General features: G+C 59.1%; 2 pseudogenes; one reads left to right on the top strand and one right to left on the bottom strand.

Moving 5' to 3' along the window:
• The window catches only part of LOC138102326 (zinc finger protein 850-like), a 1,260,715-nt pseudogene that overhangs the window by 948,122 nt on the left and 299,439 nt on the right, over positions 1-13,154 (bottom strand).
• LOC138102319 (zinc finger protein 154-like) lies at positions 2,957-4,226 on the top strand (annotated as a pseudogene).

Consider the following 13,154-nt stretch of genomic DNA (forward strand, 5'->3'; position numbering starts at 1 on the left):
AAGAGGCGGGCCAGAGGGGGCAGGAAGAGGAGCCTCCATGTGCATCCATCGCTCTCTGTGTCCGCAGCTCTCGGCCTCGGGAACACCGCTCCCCCCATCCCGCAGGTGACCGGGGAGGGGCAGCTCGCCCCAAATATCTTGGGCGGTGCCTGGGGTTGTTTTGGGAGAGAGGATTTTTGGAGCTTGGAGGACTCCAGCACCGAGCCCCAAATATCTTTGTTGGTGCCTGGGGGAGGGGGGTTTGGTGGGCTGGGGAGGGGAGGCGGATGTTTGGATCTTGCAGGGCTCCGAATGGGAGTCGCAAATGCCCCTTGGGGGATATTGGGGAGCCCCCGGCACGCGGGGTTTGGGGGGTCCCGGTGGCGGCTGCCGGGAGAAATGGGATGGGGCGGGATGGGGCCCGGGAAGGGTGGGATGTGGATTGGGGTGTGGGATGAAGTGTGGCGGAGGGGGATGGGCGGGATGGGGCCTGGGATGAGGCCGGCGAAGGTTGGGGATGATGAGGCCGGGGGGACCCCAGTCCTCAGGGGCCCGCGGGGTATCCGCCAGCTCCGAGGGAGTTTTGGGGCACCCCTAATCCTGAGGGGGCGGTGCTGGCAGCGGGGGACACGTGGCTCCGGCACCTCTGGCCCCAGCTGAGCCCCCCCCGCCCCCAGCGCCCCCCGGAGCGGAATTTGGGGAGGGGGAGGTGGGGGCGGCCAGGCCGGGCCCCCCCGCGCTGTCCCGGCGGGGGCCGAGTGCGGGCGGGAGCCCCGCGGGGCCCGGCCCTGCCCGGGCACGGCTGATGCCGCCCGCCCGCGCTCCGCACTGGTCCGGACTGGTGCTCCCAGTGCCGTGCGGGGCGGGGCCGCTCTGGGGACCCCCCAGGGCACAGCGCGGCTGCTTTGGGGCTGTCGGCAGCGCCCGGCGCTGGGCATGGGGCGTGTGGGGGCAGCTGGGGCCGCACTGGTGGCACTGGTGGTGCTGGGAGCCCCCCGGGCGCGGGGTGAGCGGTGAGAAGGGGGGCGGGTCTGGGACCCCAAATTGAGCGAAATGGGGAATGGAACCCCCAAAGTGAGCAGGAGGGGCCTGGAACCCCCAAAACCAAGGCTGGGGGAGGGGAGGTGGTGATTGGGGATGGGGAAGGTGCAGAAGGGGGGGGGAAGAGGGGGCTGGGACCCCCAAGCAAAGCGGGGTGGGGATGGGACACCCAAATTGAGCTGGAATGGGGCTGTGGATTGGGGGAACGCTGAGAAAGGGGAGGAGGGGTGAGGGTGTTCTGGTTTGGCCAAATTTAGAAATATATCCTCTGAGAGAAGGCACAACCACCCCTCCCCCTCCAGGTTCGGGGAAAAAATAAATTTTCCTCGAAGGAAAGTGAAGGAGATAAAACTATTTATTTACCAAACACACAGGAAAGAAAAATAATGCTAAATAATAAAATCTGTCGCTGTGGAGGAAAAGAACCTGGGAAAGTGTTAGAGTCCTCCCTTTGGTCTCCTCGGAGCTGGGGCTTGGCCCAGGGCCAGGCCCTCTGTGCCCGGTGGAAAGTCCTCCCGATGTGCTCTGATGTTAAAGCAATCAAGCAGTCCAGTAGAAAAGGGGATTTTCCAGGGGAGGAAAAATTCAGCTCTCAGTTTCTCTCCGGAGAAAAAGCAGCTGAACAACTGGCCAAAAAAGAAACTGTTCTGGGCGCAGCCGGCCGGGTGCTTCCCCCCTCCCCTGCCGCAGCTGGGAAACCAATTGCTATCTGTGTGTGACCTTGAACAAGCTGCAAACTGCTTTGAAAAATTTTGCTCAGTTTTTTCCTTCCCCCTCTCAGGCTCAGTTTAGAGGCATAGAAAGGCACAGGAATTAATTTCTGGGCATAGGCAGCGATATGGGATACACATCATAAGGTCACCCCAAGACAGAGGGAAAGGTGGGGTTGGGACAGCAGAAGAGCGGTTCCATGGGGGTGCAGCCATGTCCCCCAGCACCTGAGCCCTGGAGCGATTCCCTGGGGCTCTGGGGAAGGGAGGGATCCGCACTGGGGGGGTCCCCAACCCCCCTGTCCATCCCTGGGGCTGATCGGGGGCTCCCCCCACACAGCAGCCGGTGCTGCGGCAGCCGTGGGGCAGAGGGGGTGGGAAAGGGGGGGCAGGGTGGGAGTGGAGGAGGAGCGGGAGGGAGAGGAGGGAGAGAGGAGGAGGAGGAGCTGGAGAACCACGAGGTTCCACCGCCTGCCCACTGTGTCCGCAGCACCCCCAGCCCCGGTAGCATCTTCCCCCCATCCTGCAGGTGAGCGGGGAGGGGGAGCTCACCCCAAATCTATCGGGGGGTCACCAGGAGGGTTTTTTTGGAGGGGTGTTTGGAGCTTGCAGATTCTGGAATCGAGCCCCAGATGTCTTTGCATGTCCCTGGGAGGGATTTTTTGGGCCAGAGGGGATATGTGGATCTTGCAGGACTCCAAAGCTGAGCCATAATTGCCCCTTGGGGGTCTTGGGGCGTCCATGTGAGGATCGCCCGGTCCTGGCGGGGTTGGACATTGGCTTTGGGGATCCCCAGGAGAGCTGGGGGCTGGAACACGGGACCCCTGGAGTGGGGAGAGCAGGGAGGGACGATACCAGAGCTGGGGGACCCCCAAGAGCCTGGAGGGGTGGGGGGGCCTGGAGATGAGGTGGGGCTGGGACCCCTCAGCCCTAAAAGGGGCGGTGAGGAGAGGGGGGAGCCCCAAGTGCCTGGAGTGGAGGGAGGCTGAAGAGGGAGACCCTGGGACCTCTGGGAGCCAAAGCAGAATCAGGAAAAAAGGGACCGTTGGGACCCCCAAAGCCCCCCAGCATCCCTAAGCAGGACCCCGGAGAGGGGGATCCCCAGGACCCCCGGGACCCCCAGCAGCCCTGACAAGGGGGACCCCCAGAACCCCAAAGTGAGGAGACTGGAAAGGGGGAACTCCTGGAGGCCGTTTTGGAGTCATTCTTGATTTTTTGTTGGTTTTATGGACACCAGGTACCCGGTGAGTTCCAGAGCTGGACTTGGGCAGGAGGAAGTCCCAACCCAACACACTCATCCCTTGTTTCTCCCCAAACCAGGATTTCCCATTCCCAACCCTTGGCCAGATGCAGGAGGAGGCTGTGAGGAAGAGGAAGATGCCCCGGGAGCCCCAGGCAGGTGAGGAGGAAGTCAGTGCCCCTTTCCCCCTCTCTCCTGCTCCATCTCCCAGCCCAGCATCGCCCCCGGCTGCAGGACAACCCCGCTGCCGACGCCGTCCTGCCGGGGACGGACTGGGGGGATCTCCTTCCCCTTCCCTGTGGCACGGAGGCAAATCCCATCCTCTCCTTGTCCTTCCTCCCCCAGACAAGGCGCTGAGCACGGAGCCCAGGGAGGAAAAATCCCCGCGGCAGAACCTGGTGGAAGAGGCCGTTTTGAGCGGCTCCACAGCTCAGGAATCCAATGGGGAGGAAAAGCCCCGGAGATCCCGCAGGAGGAGGGGCTGCAAACGCAGCCCAGGGTGCTCCGAGGAGGAAAGACCCACCCTGTGCCGGGAAGGCGGCCAGAGATCCAGCCAGAGGTCAGAGCTGGTGGTTCATGAGCAGCTTCACAATGGGGAGAAGCCCCACACGTGTGGGGAATGTGGGAAGAGCTTCAGGCGGAGCTCCCACCTGATCAACCACCAGATGATCCACACCGGGGAGAGGCCCTATGAGTGTGGGGAATGTGGGAAGAGCTTCAGCCAGAGCTCCAGCCTGATCCGCCACCAGCATATCCACACTGGGGAGAGGCCCTATGAGTGTGGGGAATGTGGGAAGAGCTTCAGCCAGAGGTCCTACCTGATCAATCACCAGAGGATCCACACTGGGGAGAGGCCCTATGAGTGTGGGGAATGTGGGAAGAGCTTCAGCCAGAGCTCCTACCTGATCAATCACCAGAGGATGCACACTGGGGAGAGGCCCTATGAGTGTGGGGAATGTGGGAAGAGCTTCAGGTACAGCTCTGACCTGAACCGCCACCGGCGCATCCACACTGGGGAGAGGCCCTACGAGTGTCCTGAGTGTGGGAAGAGGTTTCAGACCAGCTCCACTCTCCTCCTGCACGAGCGGATTCACACGGATGAGAGGCCCTTCCGCTGCCCCGACTGCAGGAAGGGCTTCAAACAAAACTCAGCCCTCGTCATGCACCGGCGCATCCACACCGGGGAGAGGCCCTACGAGTGTCCCCAGTGTGGGAAGAGCTTCTCCAGGAGCTCTCACTTGACCAGACACCAACGGAGGCACCGCTAAGGGAAGCCCTGCGAGTGCCCCGACTGCGGGAAGAGCTTTGTCCTCTGCTCCAGCTCCATCTCCCATCAGAGGAGCCACGTTTGGCAGAGCCCTGGTGACCCACATTCCCTGTGATCCAGGTTGGGAAGACCCCTGGCTGGTGCTCTCCACGTTCTCCTGGATCCCTGTAGGCACCTGGATGAACGCAGGGGCAGGAACATCCATTGGGACTCAGATCAACATTGGAAATTCATTGGGAAGAGCTGATTTTTTACCTTTACACTCTAAAATTTTCATCTGCTCTGTCCAATTGTTTTTTCTGGTGGTATCAAGCAACCCTGGATGATCTTGGAGATCTTCTGCAGCCTAAGTAATTTCTGTGTTAATCCCACTGAAACAACCAAAATTGGGGTAGAAATAAAGAAATTAAACAAAGAGATCTAAAGCGGCACCATATTACCGGAATTTGGGGTTGAATTTGGGGTTCAGAGGAATATTCGGGAGGATCTGAGTGTTGTGGGGCTGTGAAGCCAGGCAGATTGGGGCCACAATCTTGTACTTGTGTTGTCAGAACGTGTCCACCTGAGCCCACCTATTCTACAGGAATTCTGGTTGTCTGTCCCAGTCCCTGCTCTGGGTCTCTCCCTTTGGGGTGTGACGTCCAAAGTGCCCAAATCGCTGCTGAAGTGCCTGAGCTGCTCAGGGCTGTGGATGTTCCTGTCCCCCAGCCTGTCCTGGTCGATGCCATGTGGGGTGGGAGGGGGTCTGGGGGCTCCTTGGGGGACTGGGAGGGGCTTTTGTGGCTCTTGAGGGCATTTGTAGTGCTTGGAGGGGCCTTTTAGGGTGGTCTCAGAGAGTTTTGGTGATCTTGGCTGGGCTGTGTGGCTTGGAGAGAATTTTGTGGTTCTTGGGGTCATTTATGATGCAGGGAGTGGTTGGGGGGTTCCTGGCCAGGAGCTGTGGGGTGGTTTGAGGGGTCTGGGAGTGGCTGTAGGGCTGGGAGGGGGTTTTAGGGCCTCTCCCCCAGACCCCAAAGCTGCCACCAGACCCCACCCCCAAGATGCTGCTGGGGGTCAGGGGCTCCATGTTGGGGTTCATTCTCCTGGCACTGCAGGAGAAGGTGAGGGGGGGTCCCCAGGGGCCGTGTGTGTCCCCCCAGAGCGTGTGTGACCCCCCCCATCCCGGTGTCACCCCCTTTTCCCTACCCACAGGGCTCCTGAGCCAGCCCCTGCTGCCCCGGGCGGGAATTTGGGGAGGGGGCAGAGGGGGTGCGCAGCCCCCGCCGGGGGATGACCCCGGCCCAGCGCCCTTCGTTCAGCACCGAGCTGGGCTTGGGGCCGCAGGAGGAAGAGGCCGATGGGAAGCAGATCCTGCAGGGGGGACAGGGCTTGGGCTCAGGGCAAGGTCCTGCCCTGCACACCTGGCTCAGGTGTGAGCCTGCCCCGGGAAGGGAGCGGGACATTCCCATCCCCACGGATCAGGGCTGGGAGCAGCGCTGGGAGCACGGACATGGAAATCCTGGGAGCCACTGGGACCGCACTGGGGGGTGAATGATCCCCCCCAGCACCTTTCCAGGCCGCCCTGCGACCTGAGAAATGCTCGCTGGGCCTCGGCCTTGGCCAAGAGCCCCCGGGCTCAGCTGCTCTGAGCTCAGGCGCTGCCGGCTCCCGCAGCCCGCCCAGGGCCGCCCTGCCCGTGCCGGGGCTGTGCTGGAATTCTCTGCTGCTGCTGGGCCACTCGGGGGCTCTGGCCCCGCAGGAAAGGTGACCCTGAGCCAGGAGCTTTCCTTGGCCGCAGCAAAGCCTCGGCACGGAAAGACCTTCCCAGCGCTGTGCCCTGGGCCGGGAGGGATTGTGCCACCAGAGCTGTCCCTCCATTTCTTCTGCCAGGCAGCTTTAGCACAGGAAAAGTGGAGAAGCCAGAGCTGCCTCTCAGCTTTCCGCAGTCCTGCAGAGGAATCCTGTGTGGGAAGCAGCCTGGGAACAGGGTTTCTGTGCCAGGGTGTTGCCCACCGACCACAAACACAAACCAACAGAGAGTCAGTTTATGCGGTGCTTTATTCAGGGCCCGGGGACCTGGGGACTAGTGTCCCAAATCAGGCTTCCCAAAGGCCTATCGTTTCACTCAGCTCTTTATACAGTTTCAAACATTGGCACACATACAAGATTTAATCTTCAAAGTAAAACATACATCACAAGGATTAACAATTGATAATCATACCCTAAGCCATATATCTTTATGGTTGTCTAGTCTTAGATAATGCTCAACGAGCTCTTACCACTGAAATCCCCCTTGCATGCAACATATATCAACCCAGAACGATTTACTTTTAGACAGGTTCACCATGCCCAGCTAATTCACTAACGGGTTCATCATGCCCAGCTAATTCACTATTCCTAACCTCCCCACCCAGTACATTCCATTCCTGTTTCCTCAGAGAACTATTTCTACACCTGAGGCCTTGCAGCTTAGCAGAGCCTTAGCCTTACTACTTCTAAAATCCAATATCCTATCCTTTTTGTAACAAGGGCAGGGGAATTCAGAGCCCTTTCCTCCGCCGTGGGCCCAGGCTCTGGCCCTTGCCCTTTGCAATGGCCCTGCAGCTGCCAGAGGGGCCTTTTTGGCTCAGCTGAGAGCAGTCCTGCTGCAAGGCTGTCCTCGAGCTGCTTGGGCTGCACATGTGCCCAGGGAATGCTCATTGCTTGCAGTCTCAGGCACTGTGGGTGTGCAGGTGTAACTACTGCAGGAGGGAACAGCTCTGCTGGGGGCAGTTCTTGCAAGGTGCTGGCCCTGGCTCGGGGCTGGGCCGGGGCCAGCGGCAGAAAATCAACTTGCAGCTCGGGCCCCGCAGCAGGGAGGAGCAGCAATTGCTGGGGGAGAGAGACTCTTGCCAAGGGCCTGCGGGGCCGGGCCCCAGGGAACGGCTTCCCGCTGCCCGAGGGCAGGCTGAGATGGGATGTGGGGCAGCAATGGTTCCCTGGCAGGGCGCTCAGGGCCTGGCACAGGCTGGCCCCAGAAGCTGCGGCTGCCCCCGCATCCCTGCAAGTGTCCCAGGCCGGCTCGGCCATTGGGGCTTCCTGCCCAGGAGGGCTGGGCTGGGCTGGGGCTGCTGAGGGCGGGATGGGCTCTGGCTGAGCCAGCTGAAGGCTGCGCATGATGAGGCCGGGGGGACCCCGTTGCTGAGTGGGTTCTGGGGTATCCCCCATTCCTGAAGGGATGTCAGGGTATGTCCCATTCCTGAGGCAGTTTTGGGGTCCCCCCAGTGCTTCGGAGGGGTTCTGAGAGGAGGGCTCTGGAACTTGGAAGGGGGACCTATTGTCAGGGATGCGGGGAGCCCATTTTGGGAAGGATGCTGCTGTTTCTGGCAATGTTGAGAGGTTCTGAATGGGCTGTGGGGCCCTGGCTGTCATTTTGGGACTTGAGGTGAGCCCATGGGCACAGCAAGGGCTGAGGAGAGGTTCCAAGCTCCCATTTGGGATGGAGGGATTGAGCGGGTGCCTCCAATAAACTCAGTGCCAGCCCCAATGTGTCGATGGCAGCCCCAAATGGCTCGATCCGTCAGCCCCAAGGCCCGGCTGTGGGGAGTCAGGAGCCACAGAAGGGGAATTGGTGTCCAGGAGGGGTGGGATGGGATGGGATGGGATGGGATGGGATGGGATGGGATGGGATGGGATGGGATGGGATGGCATCATTGCGGTGGGATGAAGTTTGGGAGGGCTGCGGTGGTTTGGGAACTTGGAGTGGGGCAATCCCAGGAGGAAATCTAGGAGCTGCTTTTGGGGAGGCTCCTGCTGCTTTTTGACAATTTTGGGGCCTCTAAGTGGCTTCTGGGAGGTTGCAGTGAATTTGGGGACAGTGCCGTAAACCCCCGCAATTTGGGGGGCTGAGGTGAAGTCCCCACATTTTGGGAGGGTGAGGGGAGCCCAACTGGGAAGGAATCCTGCTGCTTTGCACCCCTTCAATGGGGTGAGAAGCAGCTTGTCAGGGAAGGAAGGAATTCGGAAGGAATTCGGAATTCGGAAGGAAGGAAGGAAGGAAGGAAGGAAGGAAGGAAGGAAGGAAGGAAGGAAGGAAGGAAGGAAGGAATTCGGAAGGAAGGAAGGAAGGAAGGAAGGAAGGAAGGAAGGAAGGAAGGAAGGAAGGAAGGAAGGAAGGGAGGGAGGGAGGAAGGAAGGGAGGAAGGAAGGGAGGAAGGAGTGAAAACAATATAAGTAGTGAATGAAAATAAAAAAAGGGTAAATAACTGAGTTCTCTTTTAAAAAATATCAATTCCCTCTGAATCCAAAGGTGCAGAAGACTTTTCACTCCACATTTGGGGTTTGTTTTTATGTTTCATACTTCTTCAGGTTCTTTTATTTTTTCTCTTGTTTTTAATAGATAACACCTGGTAGGAAAGGAATGCAGAGCAAAATGAGACCCATTTCTGGCAGGCAATGAAAGTGTGGGCTCCTGGTCTGGTTCCTTTTGTGTGGATCCCTCATCTCTGTGGCACGGGGGGAATAGCAGTGCTGGGAGCCAGCAGCGGGCTCAGGAGCATCCCGCTCTGGCAGCTCTGAGCAGGTGGCACATGTCCTGCTCTCCTGCTGCCCTCCAAAGCACAGAATCCATGGGCAAGTTTAGGCCCAGCTCTGGGCACAGCCAGCATGGCCTGGGCACGGGAACGAGGGGCAAAGCGGGCGGGATCCTTCTACAGCTGCCTGGTGGTTTCTGCTTTCTGTGCCCAGAGTGCCAGGATATTCTTAAGAGGTGCTTGTCCATGCAGCCCTTGGACAGGCCGTCCTTGGAAGAGCTCTTCAGTGCCCCTTGGCTGCAGGGTGTTCATGTGCCCTAGAGGATGGCAGAGAGCCACGGGCACAGTGTGATCCAGGGGCCTGGCAGGTAACAGCCCCACACATCTCTTGGCAATCAGTGGCAAAGCAAAGCAGACGATTTTGTCCTGCCTGTAGCCCTGGGCAGGGAGCATCAGAAGGGAACACGCAGCTCTTGGGCTGCAGCTGAGCTGGAGGCCTGCTCTGGCAAGCACTGGTGGCCACCATCCCCCCTGGTTTTGCTGGTCTGGTTCACTGATGGCTGGGGCCCTGGGCAGAACCCTGAGAGCCTGGTGTGGCCCCAGGGAAGGAGAAGGAGCCCCTGGAGAAGCTGTAGCAGGTGGGGCTGCTGCTGCTGGAGCCACCAAGGACGAGCTCAAGGCCGACAACCTCTTCCTGGAGCTGGCCAGCGGCAGCTGAAGATGATGGCCTTTGATTCTGGCACCTTCTCCAAAGACACACTCCACGGCCAGTGTGCAGGTGTGTCCAGAGCCAGGGGGATGCTGCCAGAGCTGGGCATGGCACGGCCTGGCCGGGCACCAAAGGTTCCCCCTTTGCTGGGGCGGCTGCAGGGAATTCTTCAGTGGCTGCCAAGCTGCTTTTGGGCTCTGGGCAGCTGCTGAGGAGGTGGCTGTGCCATGGCTGGCTGCAGGCTGGGCACATGTCCTGCCCTCCTGCTCTGCTCCCAAAGGCAGCAATGCTGGGCAGCTTTGGGCCCAGCTCTGAGCACGGCCAGCACGGCCTGGGCACTGCGGGCGGCTGGGACAAGGGGACAGGAGGCTTCAGCTGACGGGCGGGTTCTGGTTTCTCTCCTTGCAGCCGGGCTCTGCCGATGCTGAGGCTGCTCCCGGGTCTGCCAGGGCTCTGCTGGGGCTCAGCCCCGGGCACGGCTGGGCCCGCTCTCCCCTCACAGGGCTCTGACAGCTTTGCATCAGACAAGCCCCTTGTGAGCACAGCGACGGAGCTTTCTGCTTTTGCAGGTGAGTGAGACTCTGGTGCAGGCCAAGAGATTGCAGTCAGGGACACACATCCCACTGGCAAGAACCCAAACTCCACAGTCCCAGCTGAACGCCTGGATCTGCACAGGGTGTTCTGTCTGTCCCACTCTTCCTTCCTTTTGGGCTGGAATTGTGCCATTGCACTTTCTTCCTCCTCTGGAAGTGCCACGAGTGGGCCCAACCTGGCGAGTGGGCCGTGTTCCTGAGGCAGTGCAGCCTGGAGCTGATGGATGAAGAATTGCCCTTCTCCAGTGCCAAACCAGAGCAAAAAGCCCTAAGTGGGACTTGGTGTCTTTTAGAACCCCTGACAATTTCCAAGAGAATGTGCAGCTCATTGGCAGGGTGAGAAGGAAGGGCATCTTCTCAGTGAGTTGGGGTGGGACAGAGTTTAGATTGCCAGTCCTGCTCGGAGCTGGCAGGGCACAATCAATTTCCTATTGCTTCAACCACAATTTAAAATAACAATGTTGGAAACAAAGCCCAAAATCTTGAAAAAAGGACTGCTGAGGTCAGTAAGATGGATCAATGCCATCAGCATATTTACAAATACCTGAGTTGTCTTTTGAAAAGATCAGTTACCTCTTAATCCAGAGTTACAAAAGACTTTTCACTCCACCTTTGGGTTTTGGTTTTATGTTTCATAATATTTTCTGGGTTTTTTCTTTTGTTTTTTCTATTAATTAAACAGAAAACATGTCCTAAATGATGGATCAGCACTGCTGAACATGGGGACACGCAGAGGGACCAGAAGCAGCTGCCTTTGTCCCCCTGCAGCTCCAAGGCCCAATCTCAGAGCAGACAGGGCTGGCAGAGACTGGCAGGCTCCCTGTTTGCTGTGCTGCCCCACTTGTGAGCGGCCCAGCTTTGCGTGAGGCACAGGGAGAACAAGGGGCAGCTCCCTGCCAGCCCCGCAGCCCAGGCACCCCTCGGGCCCCGGGGCTTGGGGCACTGTCAGCACCCGCTGCTCCAGCGCCCGCTCCTGCTGGCACTGACAGCAACACCCAAACTGTGGCTGATCCCGAGGGAGCAGCAGCAGGGCCTGGATCTGATCCCTGACTCTGGGGCAGGGCTGGACAAATGACCCCCACAGCAGCAGCAGCAGCAGCAGCAGCAAATGGAGCTGACTTTCAGCACAGCCCCTGCCGCTGTTCCCTCCCGTTGGCAGCGGTGTCACAGCAGCCTGGGGCACCTGGGAGCCCTCAGTGCCAGCAGGGACTGGAGATGGCAGCCCTGGGCTCCTGGAGGGTGTGCAAGGAGCAGAGGTGGGCACTCCCTGTCCATGTGGAGCTTGCAGGTGGCAAAGGCTGCTGTGAGCAGGCAGCTCCAAGGGCAGGGAAAGGAGGGTCTCGAGCACTGGATCTGTGCCAGTGCCACAGCCCTGGGCAGCAGCCACCGAGCCCCGGGGCCACAGAGGGCACAGCAAGAGGGACAAAAGCAGTCAAGGGCAGAGACTGGGCAGGGCGAGAGCTGGGAGCAGGAACAGCTGCTTCATTGCACTCTTGGAGAAAGCTCTTGGCTGTTTCAAAGCGCTGAAAGGCGTCAAGGGCACAGAGGAGGCCACAGCAAACAATGCTCCTGTTTTCACAGCCTCCCCTCTCCGTGTGCCAGAAGGAATGGGATGAACTGTATTCTTCTCTCCGAGGCGTCTCGTTCAGCATGAGCAGCTCAGCACCAGGAGCTGAAGGAGCTGAAGCCTTAGGCCACAAGAGCTGAGCAAGAGGAGCCTTTTTGACCAAAGTAATGCAGGTGTCATGGACCTGGCTGAATGCAGCAGACAGAATCCTGGAATTACAGACTCCTTTCTGTTAGAAAAGACCTCTGAGCTCATCAAGTCCAACCATTAACCCAGCACAGTCAAGCCCAGCACTAAACCACGTCCCTGAAGTGCCAAGGCCTGGACAAGAGGCCTGACTGAGGCCTGAACAACAGGCCCTGAGCCAAAGGGGACCTCTGGATGAACCTTCCAACCAAAGGTTATCTTTGTATCTGCTCATTACCGAAATTTGCATGATCATTAGCGCTGTGATTGATGTATCCCCTCATTAGTGAAACATGGATTGACCTTTCTGTGTTTAGACGCCAGACAAGGCCATGAAATCCAACATCTGGCCTTGTTTGGGGCTGTATGGTCAAAGTCAGCTCCCTTGGCTCCTCCTTGAGCCCTGGCCAGGCTTAGGAGGAAGCCAAGAGGAGGATGAAAGCAGATGTTCCCGCACTGGAAGTGCTGTCAGTTTGTTTCTCCAGCACTGTCAAAGCTGGGCCCTCTCGCAGCGGGGTTGGAGCCTCAGCTGTGGCTGGAGGCAGCTGCAGGAATTCCCAGTGTCCGGGAGTGGCTCTGCAGTCCTTGGCTGGGACAGCTTCCCGCAGCTGATGGGTGGCTCTGGGTGATGGTAAAGTCTGAGGGTCCCTGGGGCTGGATCTTGGTTAATCACTGCAGGCAATCTTTGGCACTGATGGTTGGCGGCATTGCTGAGCTGCTCCTGCTGTGATTCTTTGCTAATGATTATGTGCTTTGCTGAGCTTATGCTTTTGTGACTTTTTGCAGATTTGCATTCTATAAATTGCACAATTCCTTCAGTTGGTGTCTGTGTCTTTGGTGCTGACCCTGCCCACCGGTAAAACAGGGCCCCATCCTGCCTGAGTGTTACCTGGGAAGACAAAAACCCTCACTCCAAATGTCCCCCCTTCCTCCCTGTTCCCCCACTTTATACACTGGCCATGATGTCCTGTGGTCTGGGATATGCCTGGGATCAGTTGGGGTCACCTGTCCTGGCTGTGACCCCTGCCAAGCTCCCCCGCACCCCCAGCCCCTCCCCAGCGTGGCCGGACGAGGGGCAGGAAAGGCCTTGGCTCTGTGCAAGCTCAGCAAGAACAAAACCATCTCTGTGTGAGCAACGCTGTGCTCAGCACAGAGCCAAACACAGCCCCAGAGAAAGGCCTGGCAAGGAAATTCCCTCTGCCCCAGCCCACAGCAGCACCCCATGGCCACCCACCATCACCACGGCTCCACGGGTTCCTTTCCATGGCCCCGGCCCTGGCCACGGGACCTTGGGCTGGTGGCCACGGCAGCCGACTGTGGCCCAGGGCTCCGTGCCCGTGTCCATGGCAGCAGTGGCCGGCCACGGGCCCTG

The sequence above is a fragment of the Aphelocoma coerulescens genome, unplaced genomic scaffold (assembly GCF_041296385.1).
Source record: "Aphelocoma coerulescens isolate FSJ_1873_10779 unplaced genomic scaffold, UR_Acoe_1.0 HiC_scaffold_70, whole genome shotgun sequence".
Taxonomy (NCBI): domain Eukaryota; kingdom Metazoa; phylum Chordata; class Aves; order Passeriformes; family Corvidae; genus Aphelocoma; species Aphelocoma coerulescens.